We start from the raw sequence: 6,385 nt of genomic DNA on the forward strand, positions 1-6,385 counted from the left end.
AGAGATTACAGAAGGTTTACATGATATTGGATTTCAGATGAGAGCCAGGCTAGATGTGTATCCCAAATGGCACCCTATTCCTTATATAGTGCACTACTTTTGACCAGAGTCCTATGGGCCCTGGTCAAAAGTATTCTGGTCAAAAGAAGTGCACTAAATTGTATGGTGCACTACTTTTGACCAGAGTCCTATGGGCCCTGGTCAAAAGTATTCTGGTCAAAAGAAGTGCACTAAATTGGGAATATGGTACCATTTGGACTCCCCATTCTGAGATTGCCCTGTCTCTCTGATTCAGCTCCTTGATCTTGATCTAAAGTAGTGTCTGCCTGCTCAAGCAATATAGTGCACTCTGTCACATCACACCAGAAGCAGAGAACCCCTACGTTAGCATTACATGGTTATGTTACAGTGAAAACTGCCACTGGAGATAGAAAGTACATAATTACACAATACTGTATCTGCTCAATTATTAGTAGAGTCATGAAAATGACAGTGGAAATGTGCAAGGTATTTGTAATGATACTTGTAAGGTAATTGTACGTATGTGGTTGTCTGTTCTGGAGAGTAGGGCTACATGTACAGTTGAAGTCGGAAGTTTACATACACTTAGGTTGGAGTCATTAAAACAAATTTTTCAACCACTCCACATATTTCTTGTTATACTATAGTTTTGGCAAGTCAAATCTACTTTGTGCATGAAACAAGTAATTTTTCCAACAATTGTTTACAGGCAGATTATTTCAGTTAAAATTCACTGTATCACAATTCCAGTAAGTTTACTGTGCCTGTCCACTAAGTTTACTGTGCCTTTATACAGCTTGGAAAATTCCAGAAAATGTCATGGCTTTAGAAGCTTCTGATAGGCTAATTGACATCATTTTAGTCAATTGGAGGTGTACCTGTGGATGTTTTTCAAGTCCTACCTTCAAACTCATGGGAAAATCAAAAGAAATCAGCCAAGACCTCAGAAAAAAATTGTAGATCTCCACAAGTCTGGTTCATCCTTGGGAGCAATTTCCAAACGGCTGAAGATATCGCGTTCATCTGTACAAACAATAGTACGCAAGTATAAACACCATGGGACCATGCAGCCGTCATACCGCTCAGGAAGGAGACGCGTTCTGTCTCCTAGAGATGAATGTACTTTGGTGCAAAAGGGGCAAATCAATTCCAGAACAACAGCAAAGGACCTTGTGAAGATGCTGGAGGAAACAGGTACAAAAGTATCTATATCCACAGTAAAACGAGTCCTATATCGACATAACCTGAAGGGCCACTCAGCAAAGAAGAAGCCACTGCTCCAAAACCGCCATAAAAAAAGCCAGACTACGGTTTGCAACTGCACATGGGGACAAAGATCGTACTTTTTGGAGAAATGTCCTCTGGTCTGATGAAACAAAAATAGAACTGTTCGGCCATAATGACCATTGTTATGTTTGGAGGAAAAAGGGGGACGCTTGCAAGCCGAAGAACACCATCCCAACCGTGAAGCACGGGGGTGGCAGCATCATGTTGTGGGGGATGCTTTGCTGCAGGAGGGACTGGTGCACTTCACAAAATAGATGCCATTATGAGGTAGGAAAATGATGTGTATATATGGAAGCAACATCAGTCAGGAAGTTAAAGCTTGGTCGCAAATGGGTCTTCCAAATGGACAATGACCCTAAGCATACTTCCAAAGTTGTGGCAAATGGCCTAAGGACAACAAATTCAAGCTATTGGAGTGGCCATCACAAAGCCCTGACCTCAATCCTATAGAACATTTGTGGGCAGAACTGAAAAAGCGTGTGCGAGCAAGGAGGCCTACAAACCTGACTCAGTTACACCAGCTCTGTCAGGAGGAATGGGCCAAAATGCACCCAACTTATTGTGGGAAGCTTATGGAAGGCTACGCAAAACGTTTGACCTAAATTAAACAATTTAAAGGCAATGCTACCAAATACTAATTGAGTGCATGTAAACTTCTGACCCACTGGGAATGTGATGAAATAAATAAAAGCTGAAATAAATTATTCTCTGTACTATTATTCTGATATTTCACATTCTTTAAATACAGTGGTGATCTTAACTGACCTAAGACAGGGAATTTTTATTGGGATTAAATGTCAGGAATTGTGAAAAATTGAGTTTAAATGTATTTGGCTAAGGTGTATGTAAACTTCTGACTTCAACTGTATTGGCACTTCAAGACTGAGGGCATGAATACGAACAATAATTAGTCAGTACAGTCAGTCAAAGCTGATTTTTTTTTTCATGGCCTGTATTAAATAGGGCATCTCCATTTTGATAGACATGCTTGAGTGCACTTGATGACTGGCTTTCTCAATTACTCTTTCTGCGATTCCTTGCATCCTTTCCTTGCCACCTCACCTCAACCATATTGGAGGAGAACATCCAAGGTCCCTTCTCCAATGTGTTTTAATGAAGGAAGCTAGGAGAGGGAATTCGAAGGAAGAGGAATTGAGAAATAGCCATTGTAGTGATTTCCCTGCAGTACCACCATTTTTCTTTAGATGGGTGTCTTTGCTTGAAGATGGTGCTGCATTGTGGTTGCTTAAAGTCTTCTACAGATTTTTCTGTATCTAATAATTACCTATTCTGAAAATCCCACAAATTTAGTCACGTCGACAAAAAATGAAATGCCTAAAACATCAACTTACAGTATTTGAAAGTTTTTATGCAACATTTATTTAAAGGCCCCATTCTATTGTGAAATATGAAAAGACATAATAAGCCAGTCAGTGGCTGCAATTTGTCTTCTGTGTCAATGAATGCTGCTCTCTGTGTTCATTTGGATTGACAGCTATCCCCAGATCCCTCAGACACAGACAGAATCCAGAGTGTTATTATACAGGGTGCAGTGAGGAGTAATTTCTCTCCAAGAAAGGAAAGCCCATGCAATTTACAGACCCAAGAAAATGCAGGACTGCAGTGCTAGAGTGCACAGTCAGTAACCAATGGAATTTTTGCTGTAGTCTGTTCAAGACATTCTCTCTTAGTGTCTTCTGTAAGAGCATCATCTTCTTAGCCACATACCATAGCACTTCATATTTCATTTTGTATGTAGGCAACAGTATCTGCCATATACACTAACTTACGGTATTGCCGATTTCCTCCATATTGTTTGTCTACACACAGTTGTATTTGTACTTATTATGTATCCCCATTAACTGCTGCCAAGGCAGCAGCTACTCTTCCTGGAGTCCAGCAAAATGAAGGCAGTTAAACATTAAGTATGTGTGCCCTCAGGCCCCTACTCTACTACCACATATCTACAACACAAAATCCATGTGTATGTGTGTGTGTATAGTACGTAAACTCAACAAAAAAAGGAACGTCCCTTTTTCAGGACCCTGTCTTTCAAAGAGAATTCGTAAAAATCCAAATACCTTCCCAGATCTTCATTGTGAAGGGTTTAAACACGGTTTCCCATGCTTGTTGAATGAACCATAAACAATTAATGAACATGCACCTGTGAAACGGTCGTTAAGACACTAACAGCTTACAGACGGTAGGCAATTAAGGTCACAGTTATGGAAATGTAGGACACTAAAGAGGCCTTTCCACTGACTCTGAAAAACACCAAAAGAAAGATGCGCAAGGTCCCTGCTCATCTGTGTGAATGTGCCTTAGTCATGCTGCAAGAAGGCATGAGGACTGCAGATGTGGCCAGGGCAATAAATTGCAATGTCCGTGCTGTGTGACGGGGAGACAGGACGGACAGCTAATCGTTCTCGCAGTGGCAGAGCATGTATAACAACACCTGCACAGGATCGGTACATCCGAACATCACACCTGCTGGACAGGTACAGGATGGCAACAACAACTGCCCGAGTTACACCAGGAACGCACAATCCCTCCATCAGTGCTCAGACTGTCCGCAATATGCTGAGAGAGGCTGGACTGAGGGCTTGTAGGCCTGTTGCAAGGCAGGTCCTCACCAGACATCACCGGCAACAACGTCACCTATGGGCACAAACCCACCGTCGCTGGACCAGACAGGACTGGCAAAAAGTGCTCTTCACTGACAAGTCGCGGTTTTGTCTCACAAGGGGTGATGGTCGGATTCGCATTTATCGTTTTTTTATTTATTTTTTTGTTTCACCTTTATTTAACCAGGTAGGCTAGTTGAGAACAAGTTCTCATTTGCAACTGCGACCTGGCCAAGATAAAGCATAGCAGTTTGACACATACAACAACACAGAGTTACACATGGAATAAACAAAAAATAATTCAGTAGAAAAAAAGAAAACTAAAAGTCTATATACAGTGAGTGCAAATGAGGTAAGATAAGGGAGTTAAGACAATAAATAGGCCATGGTGGCGAAGTAATTACAATATAGCAATTAAACACTAGAATGGTAGATGAGGGGGCATGAGGACTGCAGATGTGGCCAGGGCAATAAATTGCGTTGAAGGAATGAGCGTTACACCGAGGCCTGTACTCTGGAGCAGGATCGATTTGGAGGTGGAGGGTCCGTCATGGTCTGGAGCGGTGTGTCACAGCATCATCGGACTGAGCTTGTTGTCATTGCAGGCAATCTCAATGCTGTGTGTTACAGGGAAGACATCCTCCTCCCTCATGTGGTACCATTCCTGCAGGCTCATCCTAACATGACCCTCCAGAATGACAATGCCACCAGCCATACTGGTCGTGATTTCCTGCAAGACAGGAATGCCAGTGTTCTGCCATGGCCAGCGAAGAGCCCGTACTCAATCGCATTGAGCACGTCTGGGACCTGTTGGATCAGAGGGTGAGGGCTAGGGCCATTCCCCCCAGAAATGTCCAGGAACTTGCAGGTGCCTTGGTGGAAGAGTGGGGTAAAATCTCACAGCAAGAACTGGCAAATCTGGTGCAGTCCATGACGAGGAGATGTACTGCAGTACTTAATGCAGCTGGTGGCCACACCAGATATGGGGTGGCAGCGTAGCCTAGTGGTTAGAGCGTTGGACTAGGAACCGAAAGGTTGCAAGATCGAATCCCCGAGCTGACAAGGTACAAATCTGTAGTTCTGCCCCTGAACAAGGCAGTTAACCCACTGTTCCTAGGCTGTCATTAAAAATAAGAATGTGTTCTTAACTGACTTGCCTAGTTAAAAAAGGTTATAAAGAAAAATACTGACTTTAACTTTTGATTTTCACCCCCCCTTTGTTCAGGGACACATTATTCAATTTCTGTTAGTCACATGTCTGTGGAACTTGTTCAGTTTGTCTGTTGTTGAATCTTGTTATGTTAAGTTTGCTGACAATAAACGCAGTTGACAGTGAGAGGATGTTTATTTTTTTGCTGAGTTTAGATCCCCTGAACGCAGCTCACTCTCCAGATCCCAGTCACATGAATTCTGATCACCTGTTCACACACCTGTATGTCATTATCACTCACTATTTAGTTCAGTTCTTTGTACCCCATCATTGTGAGGTATTGTTTGTTTTGTGACACACTTCTGTACTTTAGACTATCGGATTTCCTGTTATCAGCCTGATCTCCCGGACGACGTTACTAGCCTTTTCCCTGCCTGTACTGTTGCCTTTTTGGACCCCCTGTGTATGACCTTCTGCCTGCCCCTGGACCCAGCTACCTGCCTCCTCCTGTGTTCCTTTACATTAAACACCTGCTGTGCCCTGCGCTTGAAACCAGGGGCCTGTTGCACAAAACTAGGATAAGGGATTAAGCCAGGATATCTTGGTGATCCTGGCTCAATTGATCCGTAATCCGGTTGCACTAAAGATGGATAGGGGGCAGGAGGATATGTTATGGTATAAATTACCATGGAGATTTATTCTGTGGAGCTAGCCTGCTCCAGACCAGGCTAAATTCCAGGATCTATTTAATCTCATCCCTAATGTCAGTCAGCAGTCACCACAAATGGAAACCAATAGTTATTTCACTGCTCACTATACATTGTTATCACATATAACTAGACCCACTGTTATTATTTAAACGTTTGTGATCATTAATTTCAATGATTTTGGATAAAAAATGATTTTTAGATGATGTTGCTATCATTAGATAATTTACAGTTTCCCATAGACTATAAGGCTATATATAAAATGATAGAATATTAGGGCCACAGAGGGGAAAAAAACACAAGTCATAATATTGTAACCAGTTGTTTTAAAGGAGGACAGTTGTTAAAATGACAGATGTGGGGCATTTCGTGAAATTGTACTTCAGTATGGTTTCATAAACAAAGACATGCTGATGTGCCAGAATATTAAGTATCACATTGTCATAAGTATCAAAACTGTAAAAACAATATGTAGCTTTTCTGCAGAAAGAACCAGCCTCATAAATTTATGACTTTATCCTTTTTCTTCAGTGTGGCCCTAGTACTCTGTCATATAAACAAATACACATTCCATATGAATATAAAAACACAATGTG

Source organism: Salvelinus alpinus, chromosome 17 (assembly GCF_045679555.1).
Source record: "Salvelinus alpinus chromosome 17, SLU_Salpinus.1, whole genome shotgun sequence".
NCBI lineage: Eukaryota > Metazoa > Chordata > Actinopteri > Salmoniformes > Salmonidae > Salvelinus > Salvelinus alpinus.